The following is an 11,357-nucleotide window of genomic DNA, read 5'->3' as shown; positions in this document are numbered from 1 at the left end:
TGTCAATAAACCATTTTTCCTTCTCAAAATTATTCCTGAGTCCTGGTCTCTCTATGCGCAAATAATTGAACCTCTCTCAAATTCTACAACAAGGACCCCAGGGGAAGGCTGGACGCCACCCAGCAGAGAGAGGGGCAATGGAAAAGAACCATGGTGGCAAAACTGTGAGTACCTGCTGCAGCTGCCAGTATCCACCCCCACCATATAGACACTTTGAATTCTCAGGCCTCAGGGCCACTGGCTACAAAGGGAGACCCACCTCCCAGAAGTGAGGAGAGAGCAACAAAGCCTAAGGCTGGCTGCTTTTGACCCACAACTTGGGTCTGCTGTGCCCTTGAGCTCCTGCAGCCTGGGTGGTGCCCTGCTATTGTTTGCCTGGGAGCCAGCAGGGGACTAATTGCCCTCTCTATTGAGGAGGACTGACTGTTTGAATTAGGGGGCTCTTAGCCTCCAGGTAGGATCCTCTATCACTGTGATCTGGTCTGATGGATGCAAACACACTCTGACCAGGCTTTGAATTGAGAAGGCTGACAAAGACCAAGGAAAAGCATATAAGGAACACAAATAAGCAAGAGAGGCATTGTCTGGTCTTTACAGTCTCCCTCCCCAAGGCCCTAGGCAGCAGGTCTGCAACACATTACTCTGCTCAGGGCCCAGATCTGAGCAACTAACAGGGACAATCCTAAGACTCAGAATAAGTTGAACCAAGAATCAAGGGCACCAGTAACACACAGCCTCCTGCCACTAAATCCCTATGAAAGGAAAGTGGCATCTGAGTAAACTCACCATTCAAACCAGATGCCTAGACATCAGGAAAAAGTTACAAGTCATTCTGAGAAAAGAGAAGAAATGACCCAAGAAAAGGAATCTATCAAAGTCCCCAGAAGAGACACAGGATTTCAGACAACTAACCAAGGAGATGCACACAAACTTCCAAAATCAAGTTATTGAATTGAAAGATGATATGGATAAAAAGATAAAAGATATCAAGAAGACAAGTGAGCACAAAGAAGAATTTGGAAACCTGAATAGAAAAGTAACAGAACTCATGGTAATGAAAGACACAATAGTGGGATAAAAAACAAATTAGAGGGCAGCAGTTGTAGCTCATGCAGTTGAGGATCTACTTTTCATGTACAAGGCCCCAGGTTTGATCCCTGGCACCTTCTAAAAACAACAAATGAAAAAATGAACTCTCACTGCAGAGCAGATGTAGCTCAGTGGTTGGGCATCTGCTTACAATGCACAAGGCCCTGGGTTCAATTGTCAGTACCTCCTAAAGAGGAAACAAACAAAACAACAACAACAACAAAACATTAGAGGCATACAACAGCAAGTTTGAAATGACAAAAGAAACAGTAAGTGATGCAGAAGACAGAACAGTAGAAATGGAAGAGAGAAGAGAACAGAAAGAGAAAAGAATGTGAAAAATTGAGCAAGGGCTCAGGGAGTTGAGTGATAACAGAAAACACAACCACATGCATGTCATGTCAGTTCCAGAAGGGGAAGAGAAGGGAAAGGAGTAGAAAGAGTATCTGAGGTAATAAGACCTGAAAATTTCCCAACCGTTATGAAAGAAATGACCTTGCATGTCCAGGAAGCACAGTGTACCCCAATCAGAATAAATGTGAATAGACCTACTCCAAAAGGTCTACTCAGATTCATAGTAGGTCTAAAAGGACTACTCCAATTGCCAAATGTCAAAGATAAAGAGAAAATTCTGACAGCAGCAATGGAGAAGCAAACTATCACATACAATGGATGTCCAGAAAGATTTTTTGTGGATTTCTCATCAGAACTTGGAGAAGAGAAGACAATGGCATGACATAATTAGGATATTAAAAGAGAAAAACTGCCAGCTGAGAAATCTTTATCCACCAAAATTAGCCTTCAAATATGAAGGTGCATTTAAAATACAAAGAAATTAAGAGAATTCATAAAAATGATTCCATTTTGTAGGAAATATTAAAGGAGGCCTTACCACCTGACAGAAAAAGACAGGAGACAGAGGTTTTAAAGAGATTATAGAAGAAAGAATAGCAGAAAGAGAGTGAAAATACAGACAGAAATATGAAATGACATATGAAAACCAGAGAATAAATAGAAGTAAATAATGCATTTACCGTAATAACATTGAATGTGAATGGATTAAACTCCCCAATCAAAAGATATAGGCTGGGAAGCAGACATGGCTCACCTGCTAGAGAATCCATCTACCACATGGAGGGCCCAGGGTTCAATCCCCAGGGCCTCCTGACCTGTGTGGTAAGCTGGCCTACGTGCAGTGTTGCTGCACTCAAGGAGTGCTCTGCCATGCAGGGGTGCCCCTGCATAGCGGTGCCTTATGTGTAAGGAGTGCACCCCACAAGGAGAGCTCCCCCATGTGAAAAAAAGTACAACTTGCCCAGGAGTGGCACTGCACATGTAGAGCTGACACAGCAAGATGATGGAACAAAAAAAAGAGACAGTTTCCCAGTGCTGCCAGATAATGCAAGCAGACACAGAAGAACACACAGCAAATGGCCACAGAGAGCAGACAATGGAGGGGGAAGGGGATAGGAATAAATAAAATAAATCTTTAAAAAAAAAGATACAGGCTGACAGAATGGATGGAAAAACATGAGTCATCCATGTGCTGCCTACAAGAGACTCACTTTAGATCCAGGGATAAAAACTGCCTGAAAGTGAAATCTTTGAAAAAGATACTCCATGCTAACAGTAACCAAAAAAGATCACTTGTCCTCTACACAAGTAAAAGAAAAAATTTGCAAACTTTGATGAATGATTCTGCAGTTCTTTGGGATTTGAGGGTTCTATGACAATGGAAATGAGGCCATGGCCTCTTGTGGTTTAGAAAAGCCTGAGAGAAGAGAGAGAAGAAGCAGGAGGAGGGGGTGGGAGGAGGGGGAGGAAGAACTGGAGGGAGGAGGGGAGAAATGGGACATAAAGAATGGCAGGGAAGGTTCATGTGGTCAGAGAGGACCCTGCAAAGGCACTAATAGAAGAGGGGAAGCTTAAGTGAGCTAGGAGAAAAACCCTCTGACCAGGTTCTGTACTAGAGCAGAAAAGAAAAATGCTTTAATTGGTTCTAGTAATGAAGTCTAGCAAGAGACTTGCTCAATTGCAAAATTCCTTTTTCCTCCTAATTCATCTTGAGAATGTCTGCATTGATAATACTTGTTTAACTTAATACCCTAGCTTTTAGCCATTTTTAGAACTAGAGAAACCTATTCCTTGAACAGGAACCAGTCAGGATTTTTGTGGCTCCTTTGCAATGTAGGCACACCTTGTCCTTTTGGATGGCATGGAACTCTACCATCAGCAGGTGACAACTCAGAACTGTGCAGGTGAGAGATATAGTAGAAAGAAAGTGTTCCTTTCAAGCACTATAAGAGCATTATAATTATGAGAGTTTCTTTTTCCTCCACTTCACATTATCTGTATATTTTTTGTTAGGTGAAAGTGACATAACATAAAATTAACAATTTTAACAGTACATTCTGTGGCATTTACTATGTTGTGCATCAAATTTATCTAATTTCAGAACATTTTTATCCATACTGAAGGAACTCTCATAGACCCAAAAGGAGTTACTCCACCTTCCCCACTCCCCTCAACCCCTGCCAGCCATTAATCCTCTAATCCTCGTTCTGTCTCTCTTTATTTGCATAGTATAGTGGGGGGTAGGAGGGTGGGAACCTTATATTTTTAATGTAACATTTGTGCTCAAGGTAGCTTAAAAAAAGGCAATTAAATAAAAAAATTGTTTTAAGTTTCCATTTATATGATAGTTTTTTGACATTACAGGAATAATCTATTTGGAGTGATTACACAAGTCCTAAAAGATGAATTACTGATAGTTTGTACCAAGTATGGCTCCAAAATATTCCAAGTATTGATTCACTTATAACCATAGCATTTCATAGGTCTTAATTTCCCTTGAAGATTTTCCACTTTAAAATCCTGTGTATCTTGGGCAACTACAATAATTCTGTTCATTTTAACTATTTTTATCATCTTGGGTCCTAGAATCATGACCTGTTAGTTGAAAAGGGGCCAGTAACCATCTGTTTACAATGAGACTCCCGGCTCCCCCCGACCCAGCGCACCTCCTGCTGCCCTTTATTGCGCTGCACCCTGAGCTTCAGTCTTCTGTGACGTAGAAGAATATTTATCTCACAACAGGGGGTAGAGGGTGGGGGGGTGGGGAGGGGTGGCTGGCAGCTCCTCCCAGGAGGCGTCCCCATTCCCGGCCAGGGGGATCTGCGTGGCTGCCAGGCGCTGGCCGGATCTCGGGGGTGGGGAGACCCTCCTCCCGGAGGACATAGGTAGGGGCCCCGAAGTCTAGTGGGACAGGAGCGCAGGAGCCCTGAGTGCGCAGGACCCCCTCGGGCCGCGGCGGGGGTGGGGCTCCTGGCAAGGGCGTGGCGGGCGCTCAGCACCGCTGCTGGCCGCGCAGCCGCTTTCCCCACCGCTCAGCCCCGCCCCTGGCCGCTCAGCCCCGCCCCTGAGGCCCCGCCCAGCACGCGGAAGCGGCGGCTGCACCTTTCGGACGCTTGGGTGTTCGGGTCTCGGTGGTGTCCTGGTGCTTGGGCCGGGCCGAGACTCCGCGCGGGGCAGCGAGCGCTGGCCCGGAACCCTCAGGCGGAGCGCACGGTCCCTTCTCAGATGCCGGCCTGCTCCTGGCCCGGAGCCCGGTACGTGTGCGGACCCCACCCGGGGCGGCGGGGCGGGCCGGGCCGCGGGGCTGCGGGGGCTGCCGGCAGCGCGGAAAAGCGGGCGAGCGGCCGTCCCCGCGCTGCGCTGAGGAAGGACTCGCCCAGCCGCGCGGCCGCCAAAGCTCCCGCTGTGCGGTTGGGGGCTGCCTTCGCGGGGGCCCGTGGGCGGCGGGGGACCCGGGGCCTGCTTCAGTCTTTGGCATTTTTCCAGACACGGATAACTTGTTTATTCTGTGTAAGTTAGTTGAATGAAATTACCTCGTTAGAGCTGCAGAGCTATTTACGATGTTCCACCTTCTCTTATCCAAGCCCGGGTTGATAGGCATTTGTATTTTTTTCCCAGTTTTGGCGGCCATGAACTTGCTGTGGGAATCATGGTACAGCAATTTGTGTTGGATAGATAGCTCGGAGTGGAACTAGCAACAATGATGTAAGTTTATATTTTTAAGAAACTGACAAAATGTTTCCCAAAGTGGCAGCACCATTTGGCATTCTCACTAGAAATGTATGAGGGCTCCAGGTTTTCCACATCTTCTTTAACAGTTGGTATTATCTGTCTTGATTTTAGCCATTTTACTATGTCTATATGATAAGTCATAGCAGGTTTTAATTTGTATTTCCCTAGTGATGAAAAGAATTGAATGTTTCTTCTCTGGTGAAAGTATTATTTACATAGATTCCCATTTTTAAGTGCTGTTTGTTGTTTTTTTTTAACAAATCATTTTTATCAATACTTATCAACAAAGCATACAGTTCACTGCACAATCAGTGGTGTTTGGCAGCATCACATAGTTGTGCATTCATCACCTCCATCATTACTAGAGCATTTTCCTAATTTGAATAATAATTTAAAAAGTAAATCCATCACTTCTCCATCTGTGCTTCCCCTACTGTTCACAGCTCCCCTTTTTGGCTATTCTTGCACAGATAGTTTTATTTCCCCTCTATAAATTGATTTACATTTATGTTTTATGTAAATGGAATCATACAATATGTTATACAATATATTTAGTTCATAGAGATCCTCTATTGTATTTGTCCTTTTGTGTCTGGTTTGCTTCACTCAACATAATGTCCTCCAGGTTCATTGATGTTGTCAAATGTTTTAGGACTTCTTTTTTTTTTAAGATTTATTTTTTATTTATTATTCTTCTCTTCCCCACCCCACCCCCAGTTGTCTGCTCTCTGTGTCCATTTGCTGTGTGCTCTTCTTGTGTCCACTGGTACTCTTGTCAGCGACACCCAGAATCTGTGCCTCATTTTGTTGCATCATCTTGTTCTGTCAGCTCTCCATGTATGTGGCACCACTCCTGGGCAGGCTGCACTTTCTTTTGTGCTGGGTGGCTCTCCATACAGGGCACACTCCTTGCACGTGGGGCTCCCCTATGCGGGGGACACCCCTGTGTGCCACAGCACTCCTTGGGAAAATCAGCCCTGTATATGGGCCAGCTCATCACATGGATCAGGAGGCCCTGGGTTTGAACCTTGGACCTCCTATGTGGTAGGCAGATGCCCTATCTGTCTGGCCAAATCCACTTGCCCATTTCTTCTTAAGTACTGCATAATATTCCATTGTGGGAATATACCACTGTTTGTTTATCCATTTGTCAGTTGATGGACACCTGGGTTCTTTCCAGCTTTTGACATCGTGACTAGCACTGCTATGAACATGAGTGTGCAGATGTGTATTTGTATCACTGCTTTCAATTCTGGGTGTAGACCCAATAGTGATAGTGCTGGGTCACTGGTGAATCTATATTCAACTTCTTTTTTTTTTTAAAGATTTATTTATTTATTTATTTCTCTCCCCTCATCCTCACCCTGCCCCAGTTGTCTGCTCTCTGTGTCTATTTGCTGCATCTTCTTCTTTGTCCGCTTCTGTTGTTGTCAGTGGCATGGGAATCTGTGTTTCTTTTTGTTGCATCATCTTGTTGTGTCAGCTCTCCATGTGTGCAGCACCATTCTCAGACAGGCTGCACTTTCTTTTGCACTGGGCAGCTCTTCTTCTGGGGTGCACTCCTTGCACGTGGGGCTCCCCTATGTGGGGGACACCCCTGCATGGCAGGGCACTCCTTGTGCACATCAGCACTGTGCATGGGCCAGCTCCATACGGGTCAAGGAGGCCCAGGGTTTGAGCCACAGACCTCCCATGTGGTAGATGGATGCCCTGACCACTGGGCCAAGTCTGCTGCCCTATATTCAACTTCTTTAGGAACTGCCCAACAGTCCTCCACAGTGGCTGTACCATTCTGCATTCCCACCAATTGTGAGTAAGAGTTCCTATCTCTCCACATCCTCTCCAACATTTGTAGTTCTCTGACTTTTTAATTGTGGCCATTCTGATAGGTGTGAAAAGATATCTCTTAGTTATGATTTGCATTTCCCTAATCATTACTCATATTGAACATTTGTTCACGTGTTTTCTCGCCATTTGTATTTCTTCTTTGGACAAATGTCTATTCATGTCTTTTGCCCATTTTTTTTAATTGAGTTTTTTTTTACTTTTGAGTTGTAACATCTCTTTACATATCATGGATATTAATCCCTTATTGGACATGTGATTTCCAAGTATTTCCTTCTGCTGAGGCAGCTGCCTTTTCACCCTTTTGACAAAGTCCTGTGAGGTGTACCTGTGTTTAATTTTGAGGAGGTCCCATTTATCCATTTTTTCTTTTGTTTTGTGTGCTTTGGATGTAAGGTCCAAGAAACCACCATATAGCACAGGGTCTTTAAGATGTTTCCCTACATTTTCTTCAAGCAGTTTTATGGTCCTTTTATATCTAGGTCTCTGATCAATTTTGAGTTGATTCTTGTATGGGATGTAAGATAGGGGTTCCATTCCATTCTTTTGGTTATAGATATCCAGGTCTCTCAGCACCATTTATTGAAGGGACTTTTTCCCCATTAACATGGACTTGGTAGGTGTCTGAAAAACTAGTTGACTGTGGAGGTGGGGGTTTATTTCTGGACTCTAAATTCTATTTTACTGATCAATGAGTCTCTCTTTATGCCAGTGCCATGCTGTTTTGGCCACTGTAGCTTTGTAATATGTTTCAAGGTCTGGCATTGAAATTCCTCCCATGTTGCTCTTCTTTTTTAGAATGCTTTTGGTTACTTGGGTGCATTTTCCCTTCCAAATGAATTTGGTAATTGCCTTTTCTATTTCTGTCAAGTAGGCTGTTGGAATTTTGGTTTTTTTGTTTTTTGTTTTTTGTTTTTTGTTTTTGTTTTTTTGGAATTTTGATTGGTATTACATTGAGTCTATAAATCACTTTAGGTTGGATTGACATCTTCATGATATTTAGTCTTAGAGTACATGAAGAGAGTGTCATTCCATTTGTTTAGGTCATTTTAAATTTCTTTTACCACTGTTTTGTAGTTTTCTGCATCTAGGTCCTGTACTTCTTTGACTAAGTTGATGCCTACATATTGAGTCTTTTTGTTGCTATTGTAAATGGAATTTTCCCCTGATTTCTCCTCAGATTGTGCAGTACTACTGTACAAGAACACTGATTTCTGCATGTGGATCTTGTATTCTGCCACTTTGTTGAACTCATTTCTTATGTCAAGTAGCTTTGTTGTAGACATTTCAGAATTTTCTAAATATAGGATCATGTCATCTGCTGATAGTGCAAGTTTTATGTCCCCTTTTCCTATGTGGATGCCTTTACTTTTTTTTCTTTTCTAATTACTCTTAACTATAACTTGTAGTACAATGTCAAATAGCAATGGTGATAGTAGGCATCCTTGTCTTGTTCCTGATCTTAGATGGAAAGCTTTCAACCTTTCCCCACTGAGTACAATGTTGGCTGTGGGTTTTTCATATATGCCTTTTATCATATTGTGGCATTTTCCTTCTATTCATACCTTTTGGAGTGTTTTTTACCAAGAAAGAATGCTGGATTCTGTCAAATGCCTTTTCTGTGTCTATTGTGATCACCATGTGTTTTTTCCCTTCAATTTTTTTTAATGTGGTGTATTATGTTGTGCGGTCACCCCTCGGGCTGAAGTGTGGTTTGCTGGCCTGGCAGGGGAGCGGCCGCGGTAGGCCTAATTCCGCTGCCCCCATAATAGGGTGGTTGGTCGGGCCCACCGCCACCCCTGAAGGAAGCTCGGCATGGGCGCAGAGTGCCCTCGGGTCTCCCCTTCTCGGCAGCCATGCTTCCGCGGCCACCCCTCCTCCCAGATGGCGCCACCCGATGCCTTGTGGGGCGGCACCCTTCTTCTTCCTTCTCCCTGCGCAGGCGCAGGGCAGAAAATTCCAGTCTGCCCTTTTCCCCTCCCCCGACAGCAACAACAGCCAGGTGTGGGCGGAAAAATCCAGCCCGCCCTTTTCCCTTCCCCCGACAGCAGCAACAGCCAGGCGTGGGCGGGAAAACTCAAGTCTGCCCTCCACCCCAGCAACAGCAGCCACCAATCCCTAAACCCTGCCCCTTCCCCCAGCAACAGCGACAGCCAATCCCTAACCACCACCCCCTCCCCCGTCCAGTACCGCCCACTGACCTTTTGCCGGCAACCAATCAGAACAGGGCGTGGCTTCGACCAATCAGCCTTCCCCAGCCCCTATAAAACTGTTGCCTCTCCCTCAGTAAAGTGGACTTGCGTGTTTACCTTGTCTCCGCGGTAGTTCTTCTGCCGTGCGCCCTCCAGTCCTGAGAGCCCCCGACAAGGGCCTGGCCTCCCTTGTCCCCCGTTCGTCGCCTGCTTCTCTGGGCGACCCCTTCGTCGCCTGCTTCGCCGGGTGACCCCGTCAGCCGAACCGCGCAACCCCTGTGAGACCGACCCCTCGTCTGCTGCCGGACCGACCGCGTCGTCCAAGTGGGACCAACCCCTCGTCCCAAGCGGGACAGACCCCTCGTCCAAAGCTGGACCGACCCCTCGTCCGCAGCCAGACCCCACCTTTACCGACCGAGCAAACCGTCGCAGCTGGCGCCCAACGTGGGGCAAGGCAACTCCACCACAGCCTCACTCCATAACCTGGCAGCCCCCCCCCCTTCTCACGGTGGGACTTCTCTCGTGCAACATTGCTGCTACCTGAGCCTTGGCTACCTCATACGATCCACGGCGGTCTGGGAGAATCGCTGGATGGCTTTCTCCTTCCATGTCGGGGGCTTATACCGACCCCGCTATGATTAAGAGGCGCCAATAAAACTCTCAGGAGCACGTGCCTGAGCACCTCCACCCCTGCCTTCACCTCTGCCTTCCTCCCCTCTGCGCTTGCTCCCCTTTGCCTTGCTCCACTGCTCGTCGTCCCGCCCTCCCCTCGTCAGGGCCTTCTCTTGGCCCGCGACCACCGTCGGAGCCCCACCGGCTCCGACCCCTCGTCTCACCGCGCACCTCGGCTCCCATCGCCGCGCCTCTCAAGGTAAGGGCCCCTTTTCTTATCGGCTCCAAAAGGCCATTAGCAATGGGTAACATCCTATCTGCTAAGCGAGCCCCACAAGTTCGGGCTCTCGCCCGGTCTCCTAGACACTCACCGTGTAAGATCTCTTTCAAACAGCTTCAAGTATATTGGACCTTTTTCTCCCCTTTAATCCGTGGCTTACCACGTGTCGGCTCTGGGACCCGGACACCTATACTCGCCTTATAGATAGGGTCACTTTTGCTGTGGAGCAGGAAGGTAAAAGATTCCCTCCTGGCTTATTACAGGCAACAAGAAGTCCACAAGAAATCTTGAAGGGTATAATCTATGATATGCTATATAAAAAAAGATTTAAAAGCAGCTATACCAAGAAAGTAAGAATTATGAGTCAACTGTAAATAAATTATATATTTCTGTTAATGTGTTGTAATTGTTCTGTGTTTGTCTGTCTGTTCGTTCAATGTCAACGTATATTGTGATACCTCCGGATGGTAAATATAAATTACTAGAAATCTTTAAAAGAGCTCTATTCAAATGGCCAAAAATTAAATAAGCGCTTATATTAATACTTAAGTTTATTATATTAATACATAAGTTTAAATGTTAATAAGATATTCTACAATTAAAAAAAATTGTAAGTCTTAATTAACAAAATTAACTGTACGTCTTCATAAAAAGTTGTTCTTGCCTAGATTAAAATGAATAACTTATTTTTCTTCACAGGATAATATGAAGAATGTAAAACTTATATGAATATTAAAAAGGTTAAAAGTTTGTAAAAATGCTAACGGAAATGTAATAAGTTTTGCAAAAAAGACGTATTTTGTCCTAATAAGTAAGATGGCTAATTTTTCATAAACTCTTGAAACTTAATTTGCATGCGGCAAGTGTAAAAGGTATTGTGATAACTTTACATGGGGGAATGTGTTCTGTAAAGATAAAATTTATCTTCAATAGTTTACATTAAGGTATTAAATGGCTAATTCCAAAAGGTCATTCTTAAATATATATATAAAACTAAATTGATGATAATAATAATAAAAGGTAATTTTATAACAGGAAAGATTAACAGCAACAAGCTCCCCTACCAACTTGCTTTTAGGAACGGTTTCTAATATTGCATGCTACTAAGTATTTAAAGAAAAGTTATTCTTAAGGAAACAGAAGATGATTTTGTCTTTGCAGCCATTGTCTATTTAGCAACACCCCTCGCTATAGGCCTAGCCACTGTTGCGCTGGACGATTGGAACCTTAAACAAAGACTCCTCCTCACTGTC

The 11,357-nt window shown here is 44.9% G+C and overlaps 1 long non-coding RNA gene across 1 annotated transcript in view; it reads left to right on the top strand.

Moving 5' to 3' along the window:
• The first annotated feature begins 4,509 nt into the window (after positions 1–4,509).
• LOC131277552 (uncharacterized) overlaps positions 4,510–11,357 on the top strand; it is a 53,396-nt gene continuing 46,548 nt past the window's right edge. The window contains exons 1-2 of the long non-coding RNA XR_009184708.2: positions 4,510–4,697; positions 5,062–5,148. This is a non-coding gene — a long non-coding RNA (uncharacterized lncRNA). The remainder of the gene's footprint in view (positions 4,698–5,061; positions 5,149–11,357) is intronic.

Source organism: Dasypus novemcinctus, unplaced genomic scaffold (assembly GCF_030445035.2).
Source record: "Dasypus novemcinctus isolate mDasNov1 unplaced genomic scaffold, mDasNov1.1.hap2 scaffold_134, whole genome shotgun sequence".
In the NCBI taxonomy this organism is placed as follows: Eukaryota; Metazoa; Chordata; class Mammalia; order Cingulata; family Dasypodidae; genus Dasypus; species Dasypus novemcinctus.
Note: the sequence above shows the minus strand (reverse complement) of the source record. Positions and strands in the feature narration are given on the sequence as shown.